This window comes from Odontesthes bonariensis, chromosome 5, assembly GCF_027942865.1.
Source record: "Odontesthes bonariensis isolate fOdoBon6 chromosome 5, fOdoBon6.hap1, whole genome shotgun sequence".
Classification (NCBI taxonomy): domain Eukaryota; kingdom Metazoa; phylum Chordata; class Actinopteri; order Atheriniformes; family Atherinopsidae; genus Odontesthes; species Odontesthes bonariensis.
This window is the reverse complement of record NC_134510.1, coordinates 31724025-31750506: the sequence shown is the minus strand read 5'-3', so window position 1 is coordinate 31750506 and position 26482 is coordinate 31724025. Positions and strand designations below refer to the sequence as shown.

Sequence of the window (26482 nt, the reverse complement as noted above, 5' to 3'; positions counted from 1 at the left end):
TGTTACTTCCTTCTTTCAAACTACAGCCTGGCTTAGATTATTTGCTGTCATTTTTTCCCGTGGCATTTGCCTGACCTCGGGTTGAGTGCCTGACCCCTTGACAACCCAGCTGTATGAGAGGAGAACAGCAGGACGTCCATCTGAATGCTGCAATTCTTCACAGAAAAACCCTATCATGTAAGCTTCTTATGTAAAGCAGAAAACACTGTGTAATCTCTCTCTGTAACCCCCGCTCTCAGTCTCTGTGTTTGAGCTGTTGTTACTATCATCATTACTACGACTACTACTGTTACTACTTAATTCATTACTTTGGCTTTTCCTTCTTTTCCTACTTCATCAGCAAATCAGTTAAGACTTGCACTGTTTAGAGACAGAATAATCAGATTTGCTTCCTCAATGCAGATTTAACCCCTAACAGCAGGAAATATAATGCCTTGCCCTCCTCTCTCCCAGTCCACTTCTTACACCATAAACCCTCAACTTGTCACAGATACATTACTGTATTGGAGAATATGACAGTACAGTCCGCACATTCCTTCTATTTCAGACATGTTACAAACACACACACACACACACACACACACACACACACACACACACTTGATACTTCTTGTGTTTGAATATGAGCAAGCAGATGATATATATGTTTTTTTTTCTTGCCCCTTTTCATTACACACGTTCTGTTTTTTTTATTGTCTTTCCACACTCTCGAACCAACTGCAAACCTCTATATTAGAAGTGGACATTTTTAGTACATGCACCGTATTCCTGATGCTGTTTGTGTTGTCTTTCCGTTTCCCCTCAGGTGTGACCCCAGGTCATATTCTGCAAAGGGCCCAGAACAGCTGAGGCTGGCACTGCACATATCTCTGTTGCCAGACAGGAATATTGCCTAAAACCAACATTTTAATTGTGCCTTTTTTGTAACTTTGTACATGTGTATTAAAACATATGATGCGTGAAAAAGAAAAAAAGATTTGTGTCAGAGGGCTGATTTGTCAATTATAATTTTGTGACCAGCTCTGGCAAAAAAGAGCTGCAACATGTTGTGTATACATCGTAGAATTTAGAGCAACAATTTTTAGCTACCACGACTGCAAGTTGGACTGCATTTTCATTCAAAAGGGGAAGCTAACTCATTGCACTGGGAATGCAGATGTAAAATTAGAGTAATATAGCAGTTTTTAATCTTTGTTTTTACCGAACACAAGCACACATCATCAAAATAGTGCTAAGCAGCCGTGACTTTGGTACATCTGGTTGAACAAATGCAGCCCAAAAAATCCTATTGACATTATTTTTTTAGCCTTTGTTTTACTGCTTAAACAAACAAACAAACAAACAAACAAACAAACAACAAAAATAAGAAATCAGATGCTTGTTTGTTTTGAAGGCCGCATTTTGGGGTGCAGCTGAACTCAACAACCTTTAACCAGAAGATATTTTCTGTTATTTAGCTTTCCCATGGTGATAAAAATTGGTTGGACTGAATAATTGACACACCACGGAGTAATTTAAGAGCACCAACTGCTGCATCTGAAATGATGAGTTTTATTCCCGTCTTTAACTTTCATGCTGTTCTCACTTTATATGTTTATACCATTTAATATTCACATTAATTTATTCTGTGTATTTTATTTGCTACACAGAAATGTCAAATAAAACACGCTTGTTTTCTGAACTGTCTGTACTGTGAGTTCTCATGGGTTCAAATTCGAGCAGAAGTCATTCCATCTCTTGCACTAGACTTATTACTTTAAATCTCACAGCCAAACCATTTGCTCATCACTGACGTAGCATGACGTAGTCCACCGCACATTCCTCCGTAAATGGAAGGAGTAATACATTTGAACTAAATAGGTACGTCCACTGAGTGTAACAATCAGACAACTAAGGCTTGTGACACAGTCATTTTAGTTCAAGTGTAGCTACTCGATAGCTCTGTACACGCGCCTGTCACCTTAACGTCGGCATTACCCCCCACTGTAAACATCGTGTTCCTCCGCTATGGACAGATAAAGTAGGGCAGTGGCTACTTTCTCGTTTCCGCTTACTTAACACCAAGTAAAAGACAATTGCGACTCGGTGAATTAAAAATAGATTTTGTTTCGTTTAATTAGAACACGCAGCATCTGAAGAAAAAAAAGCGAAACCTAATTTAAGCGCAACGTTGAGGTTAATACTTGAAAGGAAACTAAACTGAGACACTTTTTTTCACCATATATGCTCAGATGGGTAAACGTCCAACTTGAATATCTATGTTGAGGCAGCAAATTGGCATTCACGGCATCTGGGCTGATGTTAAACAAAGAAGTAGGTAATAAAAAAAAAACTGCATTGCCACGACTGTTGAGTGTTATTTGTAGGGGATACATTAAAACCGCGCTAAAAAGGAGTGTTAATTAATTCTAAACTCTAATGTACAGCTGGTTTTCATTAAAAAAAGAAGTGAAAAGGAAAAAAAAGCGGTGAGAGTGAAGTCCTTGCTCTCAAAACATGACAAGCGGAGGGATATAAATCCTTAACACATGATGTCGCCAACAGCCCTTCCTACTTCTCGGCTCACCTTCCACCAACTACACGCTGACAATTTGATTGGTCGAAGTAGCACTGACAGCCGGCGCCCATTGGCTGCGCCTCTGTCAATCACAAAGCAATGCCACTCAGGATAGATTAGGCACCATTTGCCATAACTAAATAGTTACATTGTACATCAAGTAGGAAGAAATATTTTGATTGGTGGTCACTGCGCTCGGCGGAGAGTTACAGTCCGTCTTCGTTTAAACCTTCTCTACGTTTTGAATGCACCAAAGTGTCACGTTTGAATCTCCAGTCTGATCAAACAGATGTGGATACACTGCTCGGGTAAGTCACTCCTCAGCTTGTGTTCGGATTTCATGTTTGTTTCATTTTTTTTTTGCCTCTTCCTGTGTTTGGGCAGTTCTGACAACTGCGTGTCCAGGCGCTGTGGTTGTGCTGAGACATTTGTGTGTTTGTATTGGAGTTTCTAACCGGCTCTGAGGAGCTTATGCAGAAAGCTCGCTGGAAAGCCCGAAGACAGCGTGAAACAGTAAGAATGCAGTGCTTCATGCAGTTTGCTGAGTTAACATCAGTGTCAGAGTCCCGGCTTTTTCCTCACTGTTTACATGCACCTCTCGGTCCTTCAGACCTTTTATAAATAACGTCTCGTGGCCGACGGGTTCCGGCGTTGTGCCCCGCAGTAATAGCACTCCATTAGGAGCTGTCAGAAACGATTTACGACAAGTGTCAGCCAGGTTTTGACGTGATTTCTCTTCATTTCAGCAAATGGATTTCATCTCGGAGAGAAGCACGTTCACTTTATTGGAAACTTTTATCGCGCCATCAATTTCGTTTAAATGACATGTTTACACTGTGGAGAAAGTGGGCAGGACAAAATAGCGTTTTGGCCTCAGGAAAACAGTACAGTGATTGGTGAAATTGTTATTCTTTATCAAAGCCACATTGGATGCTTTTGCTCATATCCTTTAAGCTACTCCGTCCGTTGAATTATTTTATGTCTCTTTCATGAGCCCATTTCCGACAATTGTGCTCTCATTGCTGTGCGTAATTGCTTCTCTCCAGGGAGAGAGTGCCATCAAACTTCTAATTTCCTCCTCAAACCCGGAAACCATTTTACTCGTGGAAGCAGCCTGTAATGATGGCATCAATAAACCCAAATAAAGCTCCTGTCAACTCAGCATCGAGTTTTCTCTGGAAGGAGGAATGCCTGTTCTGCCCATTTATTTTCTATCTCCAGCATCCCAGGGAAGACAGGTGACTGGGATTAGAGGGCAAGCAAGACAATGAGAATATGCCCCTAGAGAGAAGTCTGGCACGCCAGGAGGCAGAAGGAGCGGTTATCTATTACATCATTATCAAGTGCAGCAGAGGGATGTGCTGCAACACCCACAGATTAGAGTTTCAGCTACACCTGCAGGCAAAGTCCAGGTTGCCAAAAAGGTGTCACGGGATCCCAAGGTAGACAGTCCAGATCAGGTGCTGAGCTGTGCGGATGAGCACCCCTGCAGTTTGAGAAGGCAGATTAGTTGTTCTTTGTGAGCCTTTGTCGGATGTGTTCACCCCGGATGCTCAGGATAACCACAGACAAGTGTTTGCCATGATAAGACAGGTGGATATGGAAATGCAGGGCTGAACTAACAGATGGCTTGCACATTAAATACATGATGTTAGATTTTAGTCCGTACAATACATCTTTAAACACAAAATTGCAGCTCTGAAATATCAGGTCAAGCACCATCAAATGTTAACAAAAAAAATAACCAAATATTATTAATATTCACCTTAGAATTACTGATTAAGACTGATGATTATTATGTAAAGATGAGCCTGTTTTATCTTATCAGGCTGCATCCTACAAAGTAACAAATTTAAGCTCTAAAGGGAAAACTTCAAGATAGAGTCAGAACTTAGTCCAGGAAAAGTGGACGTGCCAAGTCAGATCTTCTGTCATCCTTCTGCTCGTCTTTGGCCTAAAGTTCAAAATCATAAAAGGGTTACATGATGGGCACTTTGCCCCTGTTTGGAACTGCTGGCACTTTAAAGTTGCTCAGTGCAGGTCTTCTGTACAGTTTAAATCCCACCAAACACACAGGGACCTGCAGGGGGCAGTGGGTTCGGCTGACGACCACATTGCCCATTTAGTAATGTGTGTTGCTTGTCAAAACCACAGTTTCTCTGCCTGAACTTATGTTCCGTCTCATGAAAGCATGAAATCTTTTTATTTTGCTTTTCCTTTATTCAGCCAGGTGTCCTTTTGAGATCACGAGTCTCCTTTACAAGGGAGACGCGGCCAAGATGGCAGCCATACAAACATGTTATGTGGCAAGTTAAAAGGATTATTGAAAATGTTACAATCCGCTCACAGAAATGAATAGATAGAAATGTCCAAACGATACTCAGAAAGCAGGGAAAGGGAAGTTTATGTCAACCTCTTAATGCCCTTTTTTTGTCTGAGGTGTGAGCACAATCTGGAGTTTGGCTGATAAAGAGAAACGCTCTGCTGTTTCTGACATTGTCAAGATGTGAGCGCTAATGGGAGCCCCGCCACACACACACACACTCTCTCACACACGCACACACACACCTCTACTTTATCTCATCTTTTCTTTCCATGTAAGATTGTGAGATGTGACTGTGCTTACGCTCCTGTATGCTGACCCAATTCTGGCATTAATAAAGGCCTGCATGACCATCATTATCTCCTTCAGATTCCACTTTTCTACTCTGGTGCATCCTGAAAGGACGGCAGCAAAGCTGATCGTGCACTTTGGTGGGCAACATGATACCTATCTTTACTTTACGTTCATGTAGCAGAGTGTCTGAATCTCCGGAGCACTTTCCCCTTCACGCGTACTCACACAGTGTCACAATCCATATATTGAGCAAAATATTGTAGCTGGACTTGTTCAGTGAAAGGGGCTTAAGCTCAAGATAACTTACGGGCTCAGCTCAAGTAATGGGCTTTTGTGTCCCTGAGAACCGTGACTGCAGACGAAGCTTTCCTCTTCTCCCACTAAGAGTGAAGCTCCCTTCCAGGACTAAACGGTCTGCTTTTTTTCTTGCGCAAATAATCTTCAAATTAAATTTGCCGAATGTCCGACCAAATTCACAGAGTCGAGGTTTAATGAAGAAACTGGACTGGGATTTGGTTTGTCAGTGCTGCTCAGCCATGTGACTTCAGTCAAAACACTAATTTAAGGAAGTACAATCATTCTCTTATAATGCTGCTTCCTGATGAATTTCAAACACAGGCACTCAGCCGTCACGCACTCCAGACATTAGACAACGTCAGGGTCTGTCGGGGCAAGATGAAGTGACTGAGCGTATCTAAATGCACAGCTGTGTGGAATCCTGCGTGTATCGGCACATGATAATTAAGTTTGAGGTCCTGGTGGCCTGTGCTCCTGGATGCATTAAGACCTGTAATTGCACAAACGTTTTAAGCAGCATCTAAGGATTATTTTCATCGGTGATTAATCTGCTGATATTTTTATTTTTTAACCCTTTAGCTTTTTGTCAGTAAGGAGCCAGAGAATTGGGAATTATGAACTAAAGGTGGAATTGTCAAATGTCTTTGTCCAGCAAGGGAAATCCATCCTTTTAATTGAACTTCTCACTTGATTTTTGACAGAGAAAAGCTACATATCCTGTCACTGGAGATATTGTAATAAGCAAATGGTTGACTCTCTTTCCCGAGAAATGACTTAAATGGATGCTTCATAAATGTCTAAACTGGTTAGTCAATACATTTTCATCTATTACTACCCACACAACCCGTCTTGAAACGTAGGTTTTGATTGAGTCATTTTTATCCCTGATTTTATGATTACAGCGATGGGCTCGGGTTCTGCTAACGCTCTTAATGTCTGAAGTGTCGGCGAACATCTGTCTCTTTTGTCGTTTTGGGTTGTAACTCACCGTCTGCACTGAACGTCAATGTTCTTTTTCAGCCAAATCAGCACGGTGACTCAGTGTTGGTTCTGTCAGAGACGGAGAACATTATTATTGGCTGTTCAGGCGAAGCTGTAAAATCCGTTATTTTACTCACTAAAGCTGGGGCCTGAATTGTTTGAGAGATGCTCTGGAGAGGTGGAATGTGAGAACGCTAATGTCTGTAACATTCGTTCCAGAATTCTTGTGTAGATTTTCCTCACAGTCCCCGAGTAGAATCTCCGGAACATCAGCGAGCGAGGCAAGTTACGAATGTAAATATTTTGGAGTCCTTGCAGCCGCTATGCAAGTAAGTGTGTTTGTATGCTTGTGAAGGTTTATTATGACTGCTGACACTACGCTCCCCACTATTGTGGATATGTACAGACGCATGCAGAACTCCCATCAACGCAACGAGGAGCCTCATCTGCTATTCTAATTATGATGTAAAGAAAACAGTGATTTCCACAGCATCATTTGTGCATCACGTGCTGCCTCCTGTATGCTCCAGACAACCGTTCCTTGCAGCACCTCCCTCGCATCTCCAGCCAGGAGAGTGCATCTCCAGCAGAAAGCCTCCTGCTGTGACGTGCTTGTGTGAGCCGCAACTGTGGAAAAAGTCTTGCCTGGAGAATGTGAATCCTCCACATTCTCCTGAACATCTCCGGTGTTCATGTGTGGTTTTCTCTTTTATTTGTCCTCGCCTTTTTCTTTCTTCTTCTACAGCGAACAGGCTAAGCGTTGCCAACAACACCACTGCAACAAAGGTCTCAATAGCCATAACCTCAAACTGCACATAGACTTCTGTGGTAAGATAACCAACAGTTTTAGTCTTCTCTCAATCTCAGCTCAAAGTCTCTTAAAAACTATGTTTAATCATAGTATTTGAGTTTGTATCAGCAGATGGAACTTGTCTGTACAGTATGATGTGAAAATGTTGAAGTACAAATTTCCTTTTTATTTTTTCTTGTTGAGGAGCAATGTATAACAAAATGGGGTCTAAATCGTAAGCAAAACCTTAACTAGGAACCCTTCAACGGCTTTTAGAACTTGACAAAGCCAGAGTGATGCTGACTTTAATTTGAGTCCCATCTGTGTCTTTGTAAAAGAGACGGATGAAGAATGTAGGTTATCCAGTCAGCCAGTTTGGAAATCCACAACAAGGAGGCACATGTGCGAGAGTACACAGAGTTGACCCGGCTGCTGCGACACAAAACAAAGCAAATAGTGGTTTTGTATATCAAAAAGAGACGAGTGGAGTTGGAATGATCTACAGATTGGTAGTAAATACAATGAATAGTTGGAGCCCTAGATTTACCAAATCCCACTAAAGACTTGCATTAATATCACGCAGATAGCACGATTTAGAATGAAGCTAATTAGCTTGTGAGCTCTCTGTAAATTTGATTTTCAGAGCTCTCCATTATTAAAGACTTTCTCTGCTTGTATTGTAGAACTCAGGACTTCAGTGTTCACTAACCAAGCTCCAATTTTCTTTAATCAATTAGTTTGTCGCCCAGGGTGAGTATTGATGGGCTGTAATCTTTTATAGCAAATTGTGGACGTAGAAAATGTTTCTGTGCCAAAGAAAAAACGAAAAGCTGGTGAGTTTCGGCTTTGAATGGAGGCAAGCTGTTCTACCATGTTATGGCGGGCGAGTCACCTATCACCTCATTGGTAGTTTAACTTTTCAGCTCACTCTTGGTGTTGGCCATTAGAATGGCACCAGTTTTGGATGAGTGTTTTGTGTGTGTTCACCTGGAGCTGAACCATGCTCTCATCCTGCAACGGCAGAAAAATCTATCTTGTACACTAGGTTAGACAAGCGTGCCCCCTGCACTGCCGTCAAACTGAAAGCCTCACACCACGAGCCATGCTCCTTTTTAAATGGATGGAAAGGAAAAGTGGCAGAAAGGAGCAATTACTACCTGCTCTGCTCGTGTTGCTTTCATGGCCTCTTTTATGTGCTGATTCCAGGACAGATTTTGTTCACGGTTGTTCCCACGCTGAGTGAGGAGAACAGGAAGAACTCAGCTGCACAGCAGGCCTCTGCCTTCTGCTATTATGGCTATGATTCAATCATTGCAGGGCAACATTTTACCCCGGCACATTGGAAGAGGGAGAGACATGTCCTCACTCCCTTTCTGTTAATGCAGTTTAAAGCCAAAGGTGTTTCTGGACAAATAAGAGACCACCAGCCACTTAACGCGAGAAGTAGCAGCAGCAGCAGCAGCAGCAGCAGCAGGCTTCACCTCGCAATCCATTCTCCCCCTGCTGTGATTTCAAAATGGCCTCCCTTCTGTGCTTGCTGCCAGAGAAGCTTTGTGCAGGGTGCAGGACCCAGACCAGGCAAGATTTGGCTTCTCCTGGTGCTGCCTGAGTCGGAGTGGAAAAGTTCAGAGTGCTTCATTCTTGGATTTTATTCACTATCAGTTTAAACTGCCCAAACAAAACAAAGCTTTTTACATTTTTTATTTTTACCCAAAGTTACATGCAGTGTTGCACTGTTATTGGCAACATGGGTGTACTTTAAAATTGATTTGCAATTGGCAGATGTAAGTTGCTGCTGCAGCTGTGGATAAGTACATTTAAAATGCAAGTCAACAGCAAAATGCTAAGTATGTGTTCATTAGCTTTCAAATTCCAGCAGTCCTGAAATAATTATTAAACTCTCCTGTTAATGGGGGGAAAACAAATCAACAACAATTTGAACTTAATTGATGCTTCATCAAAAAATGCATTTTTTATTGAAACTGTACAAACTCCAATAAATAATTATTTTCACAAGTTACATTTATTTTTATTTTTCTAGATAAACTGACACTTGCAAGGTTAAGGGAAAAACCAAGAAAAACTTAGTAAACAAATGATTTTGCTAAGAAGCCTTTATTGAATTAAAAACGTTTTTTTTTTCCAACCGAACATTTGCAGCTTCTGGCCTCGAACTAGTCACTATATGCTAAAATTTCTCTGGCTTTATATATTTGAACTCAGAAAATATATTTAAAAGATGACATGTACTGCATTGTTGCTTTCTAGCATTTTAGACACTACACTGTAAGTTTATGAGAAAGGTAGTAGAAGTTATATTGAAAATAATCTTTAGCTGCAACACAGTGACCCAACAGGAGCAAATGTTCAAATTGTTGGAAATAAATTGTTGTTCAGCCATGGACAAAAAACATTTTTAACTAAATGTCTTCTACTTGGACGCACTCTTCATGAAGTGTTGTCTCTCCAGGCTAGAACTGTCAGCAATTTAAGAACTCAGACAGTCAAACTGTATCTGGATCTTGTATTTTTTGGCACAACATGAACCCGCTCTACTGTGAGCTCTGCTGTAATTTACCAGCTTTTATTTTCATACCAGCTGGGAACACTTGCAGAGGAAAGGGAAAAAAAAACAGAAAAGCAAAGCAGAGTCCGAGCATCTATCCTGCCTCTTTTCAGCTTTCAGTCCATGTTCTCATGCTAGATGTTCAAAGCATCACAGCCTGCTTTAAAACATGTCCCTGTCCATTAGTGGGGAAACAGTGTTGGATATGTTTCATTATTTATTGACATTTTGTTGACCTTTTCTTAATGGTCGTGAAAACGGTTAATTAATTGATAACGAAAACAGTTTTCAATCATACCCAGGCTTACATCTATTGTGTTGTGTTTTCCTCACATATTCTGTTTCTGGCATGGGCCAATGGAGCTTCTCCGGTCTGACCCTCTGAGCAAAAAGTGAAGGATTAGGGTCCAGAGAAGCTGCGGCTGCAAGCAACCGCCTTACTTACACAGGAATAATCCCTTTCCTCCAGCAAGCTCTTAATTGAGCCATCATCAGCTGCTGATCTAGGGGTTAAACATCAATTAAGGTAATGAGCAGATAGAGAGGAGGCAAGAATGTATGGGGGATGGTGGAAGGGGGGTCATCATTTGAAAGGGCACAGAGGTGATGCTGAGGAGGTCTGAGGCATGTGTGTGTTTCTGTGAAGTGTCAGCTTGATGAGCTGAGTGATTTTTGAGCCACGAAGTGGAGTGTTGATTATGGTTGTGGATGATGGAGGCAGCTTCAGATGGCTCGATTGTGTTTTTTCTTTTCTTTTGTTGTTGGTTTAGCTGTGTTTGTGTCAGACCCGCCGCAGTCTGGGTGAGCCCCTCAGCTGTTGCTGGACAGTCAGGAGGCAAGTTGGGTGATTTGTGAATATCAGATAAATCAGATACTTAGCTGAGGTTAAACTTGTGCAAGTATGATTTGCTTTTTTCATCCTCCTGGTTGCCCTATCAGAGAGGTATATAAATTAGTGTAACCTGTGATATTTGCATCTAGATATATCTGTGTTTTGTTGATACCATCACAATTTATTATGTCAGTAAAACTGCAGAAAATTTTATTTTTCAAGATAAATCTTAAGGTTTCTTCTCAAGCTTCAGACAAGATGGAAGCAGAGAATATTTAAAAAAAATGCTAAATCATTATGGCTGCAAATATATTGTTTCAGCACTGATATTGCAGTTAGCTCTTTTGCAGTGGTGGCAAAATAAGAATTCCAAGTACTGCAAATGAATGTCATGTGACTCTTTGTGTTTGGTTTAAAAGAAAACTTTGAACGGTTGAGTTCCTTCTCTTAAAACTAAAACTACATTTTCTGCAATAACTTGAGTTGGCACCAAAAAGCTCTTTTTGACAAATGAAAAAAACAAACCTTAATTGCATCCAAAGCATGAAAATAGCATCTTCTGCATGGACTGATTGTAGTACATGTATTTTTCTGTGATTCTTAGTCACTTTAGACATTACAAATATATTGCAGAGAAATAAAATATGGCATTGTCAGACTTTTTTTTAATCCCCCTTAACTTTATACAGCCCAGTAAATCATATCTAAGCTGGTTGCTCTGGCATTTGTGACAATTCATCTGGAAAAAAGCTCTGAAGTATTTTCAGAGTTGCTTTTTAACTAGACAAAGGGATTCTAAATGATTTAAAGTCATTTCAATGCAACCTGTATGCAAATGGAAACGAATGGAAACTTAAAGAAGCAAAATTTTCACGTAAATATTGTGAACTAAAAGAGTTTAGTTTATTTAAAAAAATATTTATTTTTACATTGGACTGTGATGAGATTCATAAATCTGAAACGCCGTCTGAAAACATGTATGTCAGGTTAATTGGTGATTTTGAATTGAGCCTAAGAGTGAGTGTGCATGGTTGTTTGTCTTGTACTATGTCTCATTATTGGCCCTGGAATAGACTGGCAAACAGTTCAGTGTGTGTCTTGCCTCTCCCAATTGCAGCGGTGATGGGCTTCAGCCTCCCTGCAACCCTAAGTTGGATAAAGCAGCTATAGAAAATGGATGGATGGCTTTCCATGTTCAGTTGCAGGTGATATTTGTCTGGTTTATTTCACAAAAACAGAAAAAAAAAAACTCTTCTGATTGTGCACTGGTTCAAAAGATTATTAAAAAAGTCAAAGCAAAATTTCACCAATTACAGAAGCAACATCCACCACGACAGGAGGAGACATCCTTCCCACCCAGTGTTTGACTGACAGGCGGTGTCTGGAAGTGCAGAGTCATAGCAGTGAGTGCTGAGCAACAACGATGGAGACAAAGCCTTGCAAATTACAGCTTATAATGTAATATTTCATCATTTTTATTTTTGCCAAAAGCTTTGGAATGATTAAACCTCAGATGTGATTTGTTTGCTTTTTATCTGTAAGGAGGGATGTGTTTTAAGAACGTTGTCTGTCTCCTGGGAGTATAACTAAGTTGGTTTAGCTAAATAAAAGTCAATAAACGTCAGAAAGGGAGTCATCAGACAGCCTCTGTTATATCTATGTTGCTATAGCATAAGCTACCGTTTTATAACATCAAAACCTTTTTAAATCCTTACATTTGAGGTGATTACCAGAAGAATTTGCCTGTCTGCTTGTTTTCATTTGACTGAATTCTGAGACGTTGTATCTGAGGGGTCCTTAAAATGCGAAAACTTGTCAGCAAATATCATTTATTGTTTAACAAACACAGATGATTCACTCATAGATGATTCAGTGATGGGTAACTGTTTTATAAGCGGAGCTGTAAAGATGACTCTCAGATTTATTTGGAATCCCAAAATGGTGCCTCACATTGATGTCTCTTTTATATTGCTTCTCATCAACTCGTTCAAACATCAGACATGTCTTCCCTTTGGAATGAAACTGTCAAGTTGTTGTTACAAATGCAAAACTGCACATCAATCAGACATAGATGTAACTGCCTCCAGAACAACATGTGAGGCATCAGTGTGAGTTTTATTTTTCAAATTTCAACACTGAGCAAAAAGGTTGTTCTAAAAGCCGGAGATTTCTCGACGCATGTCTTGGTGATGACACCAGCGACCCTGTGTCACTTTGTGCTCTATTGGACTTGTAGCTTGGAAAATCAAGGCCGAGCTGTATTTGTCTTTGCTATAGGACATTGGAAAATGTCAGTGACCCGCAGAAGGTCACTTTTCAGAATTTTCATTGCCCTCAGAACTGTCATGGTGCCCTGAATGTTAGACTGATTAAAGGGAAGCCCAAAGGCTGCTCTGGTATGTAGATGGATTCATTGGTTGTCAGGAGACATTAAATGCTTAAGTAGTTTTAGAGTTTATATACTGGTTGAGAAATTCTTCTTTGCACTAATTAGTGTGGTGAAATGTAGCAATTTCTCGGTAATCCCTTTAGCTTTATGTGCGACATGATGCGATTGGTCCAGCGCTTTCTGTAACTTTGGTTTTCAGTTGTCATCGTCTGAGGCTTCAGCAGAGGAATCCTGTCACTAACTAGTACATTCGGGGTCTAAATTGCAGAGTAATGCAGATAAGTTGTCACACATGTATAAATGCTCACAACAGTGTAGGTCACATGTGCAGGCTCCACTGCAGGCTCTAAGTCGATCTAAGATGGAAGCACAAACCAAACTTTAGTTGGAATATTGTTTGAACACAAGCAGCCACACAAGAATTTGATACTCTGCTGCTATTGGCGCATTGCGGTCGGCGCCAGCTGCGACATTCGACCTTAGAGCTTTGAACAGAGAATAATGGCATGTGACAGACAAGCATTCATAGTGACATTGCTTTTTGATCCTTGCGTAGTGATTATTATATTTATTTCCTATCTTAGAACCTTTGGAAGTTACACTGCCATGAAAAGAAGAAACTGTTATCTTGTGGCTTTCTGGATGAGTGGCATCAGCTTACAGCATGAGTGCCACACACAGCCTCCAACCTTTAGGAAAAAGTTGGATACCAAATTCTCATTTGCTAAAATTAGCTGTCTTTTTACTGTCATTCTAGCCTAAATTGGAATCGGCTGTCTACGGTTTACCACAGACTTGCTATTCATTTCCCATAGAAACGGGCAACATGCAGAAAATCCCTATACTTTGCCCTTCAATGATGGTTTCTGGGTATGCTGGGTACAAGGGTGGCCTGAACTTTAAGGAGACCGTCCTGTAATCTGAAATGTCCCAGGACAGTGGCTTACCAACATGCCCTTGAGTTAGATGATGGCCTACCTGCTCAATTGCACTGAAAAAAAAAAAAAAAAATACTAGTCCTATTTCAGTGACGACTTAAATGTGGTATAATTTTCATTTGTTGTTGAACAACACTGAGCCCACTAAATCTATCCATTCTCTGTGCCTAGCATTCTATGAATATCTGTTACATAAATGCTAAGCAGATATAGAGAAAAAAACAGAGTGGTAAATCCCTCAGTTGTATTTTTTTTATTTTTTTATTTTTTTGCTAAAAATATCTTGTTGAGAGCACTAAATATATCCATTTGGCATCAGAAGAAATTGCTGGAAAAACCAGCTTTGGGGCTGAAATGGAAATCTGTGTTGACCCTGTTTTGACTATGATGTGGAAACAGATGAGTGTGTGTGAAAGAACCGAGTATACGTAACATTTATTTTGATCAGGGTTCATAAAATCTCCAGGAATCTGGTCCTCTTATTACATTTCACCTCCGGCTTTCTGGACAGTTTTGTGATCCCTCTCTGCTGCCTTGTGCAGTTGGTGCACTTTGCTGCTGCATTTCATCCGGATTAAGCTGTATTTGTTTTTTTTAAATTTTTTTTATTCTCTTTTAGTTCTAAATGAACAACTCTTTAAAGTAAAAGTCAAAATATAATGGACTTTCTGTATATTTCTCAACTATAAAAAGAATTTCTGATACATCTGTCATTAATGCTTAAAACATTACATCCCTATTGATTGAAACACAAAATGTGCATTGTGTTTAACGTGTGATACTATTTATCCGCAAAAGGAAACATCCTTTTCTATGAAACCATAAACTATGGAGGGTTAGTATTTTGGATTAGCGTCTTGTTCAGTAGCCACAAAGACGTGAACACGCTTGTCAGCTTGACACTTGAATACAGGACTTGTGGTTAAAGCTTTCATATTCACTGCAGTGCCCTGTTGAATTTTAATAGAAATACAGAACCTGTCCTACTTTTGATATGTGTCATAGCAATGACCTTGTTGCCACAGCATCATGTATATGAATCATTTCATAACTCCAAACTTCATGTTTTATAACACAGCAGGATTCTGAGGTTACTGACATTGGCGGAAATCCAGTAGGAGCCACGGATACCAGGAGGATTACTGATAAATCAAAATCGGCAGCATTATATTCAGCTGAGATTAGGGCTCCTCTGCTCAATGACTCAAGCTGCAGTCTACACTCTGCACACTGAAGGTTTCACGGAAGGTCTATCTTGTATTGTTGCCAGAGAGCTCTGAGAACACTACCTCACAACGATTTAAAAAGAAACGAGCAGAAAAAAAGAAGAAGTTGGGACACGGATCAAGGAGTGCTGTACACCTACAAGACCGCAGGAAGCTTCAAGAGAAAAGAGATGTATAAGAGAAGTTTTTTGCTTCAAATGCCATGCATCTGTTTTTGAAAAGTGTACTACCTCTGATGCATCGTTCGGTATTCAGAACGCACAGAACATTTTTCTGCCTCCAGAAGCAGAAATGTTTCATAATCAGAAGTCCTTTGCTGAGTAAAAACCTGAATCTTAACTTGCACAGTAAGTTTCTTCTGACAGAAATGGTTTTGTTACAGCAAAAACCCAAATTTTCTGTCCTTTTGCTAAGCAGAAAAGCACAAAAAAGAGTGTTGTCTTTGATTTCATGGTCAATAAAACTTTCTTTACTATAACTTTTAACACTTACATTTTTTTTCTTTAATGCTGAAAAAATGGACAGGCTGGCATGAGTAAAGAATGCCACTATGGGAACCTTTTTCTTTAGTAGTGTCACATTCCTTCAGATTCCGTTGTCCTTGAGGCATCTCCCTAATTACTGACTCACTGTTTTGGCTGTCATTCTTGTCTTGTTTTCTCTGTCTTTACGTTGGCTCAGCTATGCTGCTTGGTGCCAAGATTTATGACGATCATCTCAGATAAACGATCTAAGATGAAGTTGGTCACCTGCTGTTTGAGCATTCAAACAGGATTGTCACAAACAGAGGCTGCATAAGTGTGTGGTCTAGTTTAGATTCTGTCAACTTCTGTCAACATTATTTTTTTATGGGGCGAATAAATGTGACCATTTTGAGAGGGAGTAAATAAGAACTGGGATACTTTCAGTTGTCAGCCAAAGTGCCGTGCCACCATTCTAGCGGGGTTACGATGGCGTGAGAGCAGGGGCTGCTGGCAGGCACTCTGGCACAGCTGAAATAGCAAGCAGCAGAGCCAGGAGCTGAAATGTTATACCCAGGCTTCTAACACTCCTCCTGTTTTTCACTTTATCTCTCTTCCCTCTCTTTCTCTTGCCTTCTCACCTCTCTTACACTCGCTACCTTTCTTTAACCTGAAATCCTTGTATTTGCTCTTCATCATTATCACGTAGCCTCTGTCCGTCTCCTTACTCTCTCCAGTCCATCCTCCCCCTGTTGAATTCCTCCCACACCTGTCATCCACTTCCAGTAAAACATGTCGAGGGGTTAGAGCTTCATTTGAATATTTGAATGTATATGAACCTCCTTCTCACTGGGCTGTGGCATTGTTTTACAGCTGGGCAACTGTAGTGGTGTTATGGGACCATCTGCTCAGAACTCACAAGCTAATGTGGAGAAAGAGTATTTCGAGTTGAGGGGAGGGGATTATACAAAGGAGGCTGCTTATTCATCTTTGTTCCTCTTCTGTTGTACAATAGCAATAACTCAGAGTTGGGAAAGTTTCCAAGGAGAGAAGAAGTACTAAGAGGAGGTGGAAAATTCCCCTTTCCACCCCTCCAAAGTTTCACAATTTCTGATGCTTGTGTATTTCCAAGTGTTGTTGCAGGCTTGTGTTTGTGTGTGTGTGTGTGTGCGCGCGCACATGTGTGTGTATATACATTTCTTTGCTTGTCTTTGAAGAAATACTTTAGAAAAACACCTTTTAAAATTGATATGAAACAGCTAGGTTGCTGCTTGGTTATACTTAATGTTTTCTACAAAAACAGACATAGGAGAAGCTGTCCTCTCTGCTCTGACTGCCTAGCCTCAGTAGTCTGAGCGGGCACTACCCGCCAATCGGAAAAAGCGTTTCACTGGAAGCAAAATAGATTAATGACCATATGCGAAATGAGTCAACAAAGAGTTTTTGTTTTCCAGAAAGTCATCATCAGTAAAATACCATTAAAAATATCATACAAACATTTAAACATCAAATTTGACTTTGAGGAAGTTTTCCTAAAGAAATGCTAATTACAGGGGCAGAATAGGGCCACTGTAAATTTTTAAAGAAATGGTAGTTTTATAGAAATATTTTGCTGGCACAGTTATTGGCTTCTTGGGAGTTTTCAATCAGGAAGACACATCTGGCGTGTAGGCTAGATTCGTGACGTCACAGTCGTGAGAAAATCCATTTTGGAAGGCTCTGAGCCATGTGTTTGCGGCCCTGGCGGGTTATTTCTGACCTTTTCTAGGTGTGGAGATGGCCACCAACGGCATCTCTTGACCATACGATTTAGTTGGAACTCCTCTAGCGAATAATTAATATATTTTTGTCAAACGGTCCAATTATTGTCATTATTATTTTAAAAATTGATTATCAAATGGGAGCATTGAAAATTTATCTTGCTGTAACCACTGTTAAACACTGAGGAATGGGTACAAAGTGTCTTTGTTACAGACATTGTACCCGAGGAAACTGCATATATCTTTCGTTTTGCGCTCTTAAAAGGTCTTAGAAGTCACAAAAAAATGTGCTCGGAGTGCTCAGACACCCTGATGGCTCTTTAAAGTGCAGCTGAAATCCATTTCTCTGCTCTGATGTACACACCAGCTCACAGCATCAATAAGGAGTGTTTTTCGCGGGCAAAAACGCAGCCGTTCTTTCAGTCGATGGAGAGTGTACTTATTTTCTGGAGGGCAGTGTGAGTGCAGGCATTAGATAACGGTTTATTTGATGGTGTTCAATGGCTGACTCGTCCTCACCTCTCGCCCAGGCCTCTCCTGCTCTCCAGCCCACACGCGCTCCCATGTAAAACCCAACGCACACAGACATCCACCCACTGGCTCACATACACACACTCACAAACACACACTCCCGCTCTCTGCATCCTTCCTCTGGAGGATTCTGGCAGTTGTTTATGTTATTGAACTGGTTATCACATTACAGCTGGAACACTACCAGGCTCGGAGAGAAAGAGTCCTGCCGCTCTCTCAAGAAAGGAAAGAAAGGAATTGCAAAGGAAAAGCTAGAGCAGAGGGAGGACAAGATAAGAATATGTTAAAATGTACATTATATTACATTTTTACAGACCAGTTTTTAACAACATTCAAAGTCACTTTGACAACTGCAACTGTATAACAAAGATTGGTGTTGCCCAATGCTTCTCCAAAGATATCAATTTTCTGATCTGGTTTGCTATTTCCCAAAAGAAATATTTCAAAACTGCAGTTACTGTTGTGCAAAACCCTTATGTCATCATATTCCATGATTTAATTTCAATATTTTCTTTTAATCATTGCAATTGGCCACCCTTTAAATCTGTCTGTGGGTTTTTCAAGTATTTAACCAATCAGAGAAGAGCTTGTGACCTATTGTTTTGACTTTTTTGGATGCTCAAATTGGCTGAATGCAATCAGCAGCTGGGCTTCCATTGCCTTTTGGATGATTATTTAGAAGGTGTGAATATGAAAATGTCAGCGCAAACGGTACAAATTTTCCCCAAAAATCTTTATGCTAGCATGAGGTGGTATTTCCATTTTTTGAAAAAGGCTTGATGCACTGAAGGGACAATGGTAGCCACTTAACAAATGCGAGGACAACTATTTCTTTTACTGAATTACCAGCAGCAACATAGCATATACCTCCCCCTTTTGCTTACAATTTTCAGTCTAGCTTTTTAAAAGATTGCTTCAGATTTACTTCACTAGTAAACATAAACCTGGATAGTGAGAATATAATCTGACTGACTTCACCAATCTATTGGGTTTCTTTTGCTTCAGAGCTTGTTAGTTACCTTTTTCTATACTTGATCTTTTTCTGACAGCTTCACTTTACAAAATCTTACCATCAAACTGAAGTGTTCATGCTGCATGAATCTAGCAACAGAATGGCATAATAACCGAAAGGAAGAAACACTCCTCAGCCTGGTTTCATATCACAAATGGATAACAACAGCATTGGTTACTGCAAAAATGCTAAAACATCTTTCAGAATATCAGTAGCATTAAAGTAAGCGGATTTTCTTTTCTTGAGAGAAGAATGCTGTAGATTGTCCACATTTCATCTGTTGCTACAAGTGTCTCAGGCTGCAGTAGACACTGTTTTCAGACTTTCAGAGATAATAAAATGGTTTCTTATACACAGCAATCCTGTGCAGTCTTTTTTCTCTGCCAGCCAGCCTCTTCTGTAAGACGTTATGTGGGGATCACAATATCCCACTGATTCCCTTATTTATCAAACTTCTTGTCAGATAATGTTAAAATTTGCTATTTAAGTTTTCCAATAGACAGTTTATACCATGTACTGCTTATACAATTTCTTAGTGAGGACTGTTAAATTAATACAATTAATAAAAGGATTCTTGGTAGAATCTTTTTTTTTTTTTTTTTTTCAGTCCAATAGCCAACATTGTTTGAATCTACTTAGTGTGTTAAGATAAATGTCAATGAGTATTTCCATGGATGAATCCAATGTAGTAAAATCAGCTACAGAAAATCAATGAAACTGAATTTTTTTTTACATTTTACATTTATTAAACTTCCACTGAAGAGAAGGATGATGGTGCCACTCCCCGCTATCTGCCACTGACTGCACAGTTTGTTCAAAATGAGTTGTTAGATGCTTAGTTGTATAATCAGGGCTTAGAGGGTACGTATTCACACATTTTAGGGGAAATGAAGTCCAAAAAAGTAAAAATACTGATGACCCTAATATCAGGAGACTATTTGGACCCAGCCCCTCTGGATATGATGATGTAGTGGTTTGATATACCATTTGGAATCTGCACAGGAGTTAAATCGTAAAAATACATTTCATGCTGCATTCACCGCAGTGTCCAACTTACTGCTCGATTCCCCTGCTCGGTGCAGCTTGACGCAGCTTTGGTAGAAAGTAGCTTTGGCACACAATTTTAGTGGAGCGGAGGTTAATTTCTTGGTCTCTAAAATGCGCTCCGACACACAGGATCCTCCAAAGCCGCTTGGTGGTACCATGAGTATAATAAAGGAACAGAAAAAAGACAGATGTGGTTAAAAACTCTTCACAAGTTCTGGAAACTTCTTTTTTGTACTGTTTTGCTCACCCAGGAAAAACAGATAATCCAGTGATGTGTTTTTTATTCTCCCTTTCACCCCATGGTTCTGCTCATCCTATCAAAGGAAGTGCTGTGCTTTCAAATCCCCTCTCTTCTTCCCAGCTCTACTCCTTTATACAAACGGATACTCCTCGTCCTAAATAACTTGCATTTCACCACAATTCACTTTGCCGAAAACTTTGTTTGACAAAAGAATTAGGAGAATGTTCATGAGCGTTGCTCGTATCTCCAAATTCTTGAATAAGACTTCTTTGATGAAGTCTTTCTGTCTCCATCAAAGAACAAATCTCATTGTGCGGCTGCGGTGTCTGAGTGGCAAAAAACGGGAAAACGTTCTCTCAACAATGCAGGAGGCATTAAAACCATGAGATAATGAAAAGAAGTCGACTCGGAGGTCGATTATTGTTGACATAGGCGTGACCTAAGGATTATAAGATCCACATACGGTCAAACTGTGATTATGATTGTACACAGCGGTGATTGAAGTGAAAACCTGGGTATTGTAGGTTAAAATGATTGTGGATTAAAATGACAGCATGGTTTTCTGCCTGCTGTAATGCCAGCAACGGCTCCACTGAAGCTAAGCAAAGAAGCTTAGTGCTTTTAGCAAGTAGCTCTGGTCTACGGTAGCATCTGTTGTTACAGTCGATCGCAGCATACGCAGGCTTCAGCCACTCAAACACATATGCGAGTATCATAAAGCCCCGCTTTAATGCATGGAAGGGGAGACGGAGTATATGTGTGAGTTGTCGGGTGATGCAGTATGAAGGAAAGCTTTCAACAGAGGACAATTCCTCTGGAGTCACAACAGGTGTGTGTGCGTGTTTGTGTGTGTGGATTGCAGAGAGGAATTATTAGCTGGGCACTAAAAGGAGGAGGAGGCCTGGAGGGCTTATGAAGGGTCCCCTCTGCCCCACCTGTAGCCTGTCAGCTGTTGTAAGCCTGTTAAAACGTCAGCTGTTTCTGAGGAGAAGTGTGTGTGTGTGTGTTTGTGTGTGTGTGTGTGTTAGTCAAAGTCAGGGAGCTTCTAGAAGTTGGAGGGGAGGGCTGGTTCTGTGTGGGCCTCATTGCCCCATTGCACATCAAACGCCTTGTTGCCTTTGGGGATTTGTTCGTGCACAACACGGCTCCTCATGCCCACATCCAGCAAGATGATGGTCTGGTCTCACTTCTGCCTCTTTTCTGCTCATCAGACTCGGATCAACAACTCAGTTCTGAGAAGATGAAACCAACACACTAAGAGCTTGAAGAGTAAACAGACAGAACATGGAAAATGTCAAGAATGCTGTTACATGCTTTAGTCTATTTTTCATGCCAAGTAGCAAGTTTAATGTATTTGTGATCAAGGTTGAGTGCCGTTTAAAATGTTTCACTGTCAATGCTGGAGTCTCTCTGTCTCAAAAATATAATACTACATTGTGCCTTTCACTGTGGACAAGAACCCACTGACTCTCAATAACATCCGGCTTTCATCCTCAGTGGGAAAGGGTACAATCTGCATTTATGTCCTGCTCAAATTACTCTGCATGCTTTATGAGCTCCAACACAAGTGATGGAAACATTTTTTACCCTATTTTGGTGCGATGCTCAACAAGGATTGTTCCTCATGTAGATACCTTTGTGTCTTTGTCATGTCCACCTCGACTGCCATCTTTCTCCATTTGAAAATTGTTCAGTCAGTATTTAGTAGACAAAGATGTGATAAAATAACTGCTTAAACTCTGGTATAGAGTTCACTGGCCTCCAGGTCAATTATTATAGTTTACTCACCCTTTATTGGTGCCTTTGTAAGGTAGAATGTGACTAATTGGAATGATCAAAATAACTGTTTTATTCAGGGAATATATGAATGTGAAAATACCACGAAACTTGCAGCTTATTTGAGAGTACTTATCAGTAATTGGCACTAAGGAGACTATTTGTACATAGAAAAAAATTTTTAAGATGATTAATGAGATTTTCTGGTCATTTTTACAGAAACTTTTGCATTTGATTTTTTGCAGAAGGTTTGACTCATGGCCACTATCATCAGGCCGAGTAGACCGTGATTCAGTTAAAGAAAATATAATGTGCTATAAAATCAAATGTGTTTCGTAATTTACTCTCAATTGACTCTTAATTATTTGATTGGAATTGTCTGGAATTGGAATATTTTCTATCTTGTTTACAAAAAACACTCCTTTTCCCCTGTAAGCTTTTTTTTTTGTGTATTTGAATAATATCACAGACTGGGTCACAGCTTTTTTTACTTTGATTTCTTTGTGTTTATGCCACAGTCAGACCACAAAGCTGTATTTAATAAAAAGTTTTGAGAAGAGTGAAGAGATGAAAATACACTGTAGTAAAAACTAAATTAAAAAAAGAAAAGTCGGTTGTTTCTGATCTATTTAGTTAATCTCATGAGCTCTCTTGTTTATCTTAAGACCCCACTGTGAGGGTCCTAACATGTTTAAAATAGCTGTTACAACAGGACGTGTATTAATGATTTACAAACATTTAAAAATGTGTGTATTAAACTACAAGTAACCATAGCAACACAGTATCTATTTTCCACACTTACTGTTCATAGCCATGAAATTCTACCCATAATTTCCCGCTGTAAAGTCCCTACAAGTGGCATAAATAAAATACAACTTGTATAAGCCTTTCCACATCACAGCTCAACGTCTCAACGTTTAACAAGCCACACAAAGTCTGTAAAAAGAAATGACGGGGGGTCGGATGGAAAAAGCTGCGCTTTAAACCGTGGTACTTGTGAGATGTACCGTGTGAAATTAAGTGTTCGTCCAGTCTACTTCAAACAGGTGTTTTGCTGGGTACCCAAATTAGCTTAGTATTGAGTTTGAGAACATTCTGATCAGGGGTGGCCTCAGTTTGGGGGGTGGAACACTGCTCTGTTAATCAGGGTTAGGGTTCCACTGATGCCTCAGTAGGCCCTGCAGCAAAGCAGTAACTTCAAAGGCTATTGTGCTTGATTTGTGACCTCACAGATGATGGCGTCAGTTCAGATCACATGCCTGTTACGGCTGGCACACGCACTGTTCCTTTTAAAGTGGTTGCAGCTTGAAAACAGCTTCTTCTTTGGCTGTGATAGGTTGCTGAGCCTCTTTTTAAAAAATAAAAACAATACTTTCATTATATTTTGATATTGTGATTTAAAAACAATTCTGAAACCACTACTGAGGATTCTTGGATCGGTTCATTTAGGAGAAATACTGTATGTGTACATGCTCTTGTGCAACTTTTTCTGTCATTGTTAGAGCTAAATGTTGCATTTGGGAAGTCAGTCTTAATTCCTCCCGCTAAGTTCCGATTGTTTGTTTCTGCAGCTGCTGGGGCCAAAGAGCACATCTTTGCCATATTGGCAAAGGCTAGCGCATTTTCAGTCTCAGTCAAAGAGTTGCATAAAAACAGTCCTCTGTATTTTGGCAAGAAGCTAAGCGACACTTTAGACACCTCCAACAGTTTATTTGCAGGTTATTTTAACAAGATGAATTTGTCTTATTTTTTAGTATACGGTCTACTTTTCCATTCTAGTGTCTGTGTCCAACAAGCTGGCATCGGTTTGGGCCCTAAGTGGAGTTTTCCCTAAGTGTTTCTAACAAACCTGTTCACTCAGCTGATGCTTATATCCACAACAACACAGTGATTGCAGAAGTATAATAGGTGTAAAGTCCCAAATCACAGAGCAGCCACTTGTATTGATCACCAGGTTTGAGACTCGGAGCTTTAGATTTAATTAAGGCGTCCTGTCACATAAAATTATTATTTAAAGGAGGATTTTCCTGCTTAGAAATTCTGAATGTAGACTGCTATTAGAAATGAACATTGATGAACATTTAATTCCAGACATCTGCTCTTATTTTTCAGGGTGTAAGCGTAAGGTGTACTGTCTCTCAACTCTCCAGCCGATCGTGCTGGCGTGGGAGTCACAGGTGTTGAGTGATTTATAGCTTTAATTTGCTTGATAGATTAAAATATGATGTAGGACTAAGCACAGAGGATTAATTAACAGAACGCAGCAAGCTCCTGTTTTACTTTACCTCTCTTGGCAATGAGACAGAAAGGCTTACTACTAAACTTTCACATTGAAAAGGTATACTATACACAGGAGGACATCCGTTCAGTCTAAAGTGACTGGGTTTGTTTATGAAGTCGGTGTTGCTTCACTTGTTTCACCTTAATCACACTTAAATCATAAAGATTTGGTATCAACGAATTTAGCGTTTTGAGAAACATGAGAGAAGGACGAGCAGCCAGTGACGGCCTGGAAAAGCAAAAAGCCTTGGAGCTTTTTCAGGGGGGTGGACAGGAGCTGGAGCCTTTGTGGTGCCAGCGGAGTGAAGCAGACAGTTGAAGGGAACAGGTTGCTGCGTCTGTTTGGGCTCGTCTTGCTGCTCTTGACCTTTAGCCTTTACTTGTGACAGCTTTAGGGGCTGGGAGATACCAAATTTCCTAAGACTAGACAAGACAGAGACGAGCACAATGCTCCTCAGTGCTGTGGAAGGATATTCATGGTGATCATATTGATTTTAAGCAGATAATTTGGGTTAGATGATTTTAATGGTTTCAAGTTATTAATATATCAAAGAAAAAAAAGACGCAAGTAATTTGATATTGTTAGAAAATCGTAAACAAAAGTAAACACCCTACAGCTCAGCTTTATCTACCAGCTACGAATGCCAACTTGAGAAAGTAGTTTGTAGAAAATATAGATTAATTTGCTGCAGTTAACCAACAACCATAGTATTGGTCTATTATTGGACCACTTTGTGGCTCCTGTTAAAAAAACATGTTTATCATATCAGCCAAATCTCAAAATGTGACTGCAGCAAACAAAGCACACACACGGATGTGGTGTTGAATGGAAACCCAAAGCATGGCACATAGACTGTGTGCCTAGCATAACTGCAGACCTGACCAGCTCCGTAGCCAGTGTTGCATACCATCTAATATGGGATCCTTCGACTTTGTGTTGCCAGCATTAACAACAAACTTCTACCCCTAAGTTCTTGTAATCTTAGATATTTGTATCTATAGATACATATATAGATATGTGTATATATAGATATAGATATGTCTGTATTTATATATGTATATATCTATCTATATATCTATATATATATATAGATATAAAGTCATTAGATTTGTAACATGAAGTGAAGTAAAACTGAGATACTCTTCTGATGCTGGGAAATCGTAATGAAACACCCTTGTTGTGTGTGGATGTATTTTCTGTGACATGTTTGTCTGTTTAACATTTTTATACTGTCAGGTTTGTTAAGAGACTGACAAAAATCTGGAGAATTCCTAAATAATGTAGGTCACACTCAAGAAAAAAGCTCACTGAGGTACCACAGCAGAGAAAAGCTTTGTCATTTTTTCTTTTTTAATTTACTCCATCCTAGCCAGGGAGGCAGATTTACATAATCACTACATTCACTGTCAATTCCTTGAAAGCGTATCATGTTTATTCACTAAGTTATTTGTCATTTGGTACAAAGACAATGTACTAAATAAGCTTGTCTTCAACAAAATCTCTTGAGTTTTTCTTTGTCATGGCACATCTCTGAGGTGGCACACCTTTCACATGGATTTGCACACAAAAATAATCCTTTTGCCTTTTCCACAACTGTTCTTAAGGATTTGCAGTTACACGGATGGATGTTTATCACTGCAAGAGCTCTAGCTTATATGCTTTTGTGATTCCTTTCAACATAAATACACTTGCCTGTGGGCAAAGGAGCTGCTTCCTCTCACAGCTCTGTTAAGAAGAGAGAATAGATATCCTTTTGCTCAGTGTTTGTGCCTCCCCCACCTCTTCTCAGTGCCGGATCCCCACCACATGTATCTAACGCAACACAGTCTTGGCCAACGCTTGCGTTTGTGTCAGGAAGAGCGGAGGTAGCCTCATAGATCCCCATTTTAGGCTTCTGGCCAAGACCGTGTGTTCAACATAGTGGGCCCCAGGCAGTCGAGCGCATGGATGACAAATGTGGATGGCAAGCAGGGGGGAAAAACCTGGAGAAGGGGTAGAAAGATAAGACCATTTTAGCACTCTTGTTTCCGATGGAAGGGATTTTGTCCTCAATTCTCTGACCATTGGATTTAATGGAGTTGTATATTTTTTCCATCCATGGACAGATTTTCTGCTTCAGACAGATGATTTGTCCTGCTCTACCCTCACTGTTTTGTCCATATAAGTTTATGCTTTAAAAT

At 40.1% G+C, this 26482-nt stretch overlaps 1 protein-coding gene across 1 annotated transcript in view; it reads left to right on the top strand.

Moving 5' to 3' along the window:
• The first annotated feature begins 2657 nt into the window (after positions 1–2657).
• Positions 2658–26482, top strand: part of mef2d (myocyte enhancer factor 2d) — a 105067-nt gene continuing 81242 nt past the window's right edge. Inside the window, exon 1 of the mRNA XM_075466097.1 lies at positions 2658–2865. The gene's annotated coding sequence lies outside the window, so the exon portion shown is untranslated. The remainder of the gene's footprint in view (positions 2866–26482) is intronic.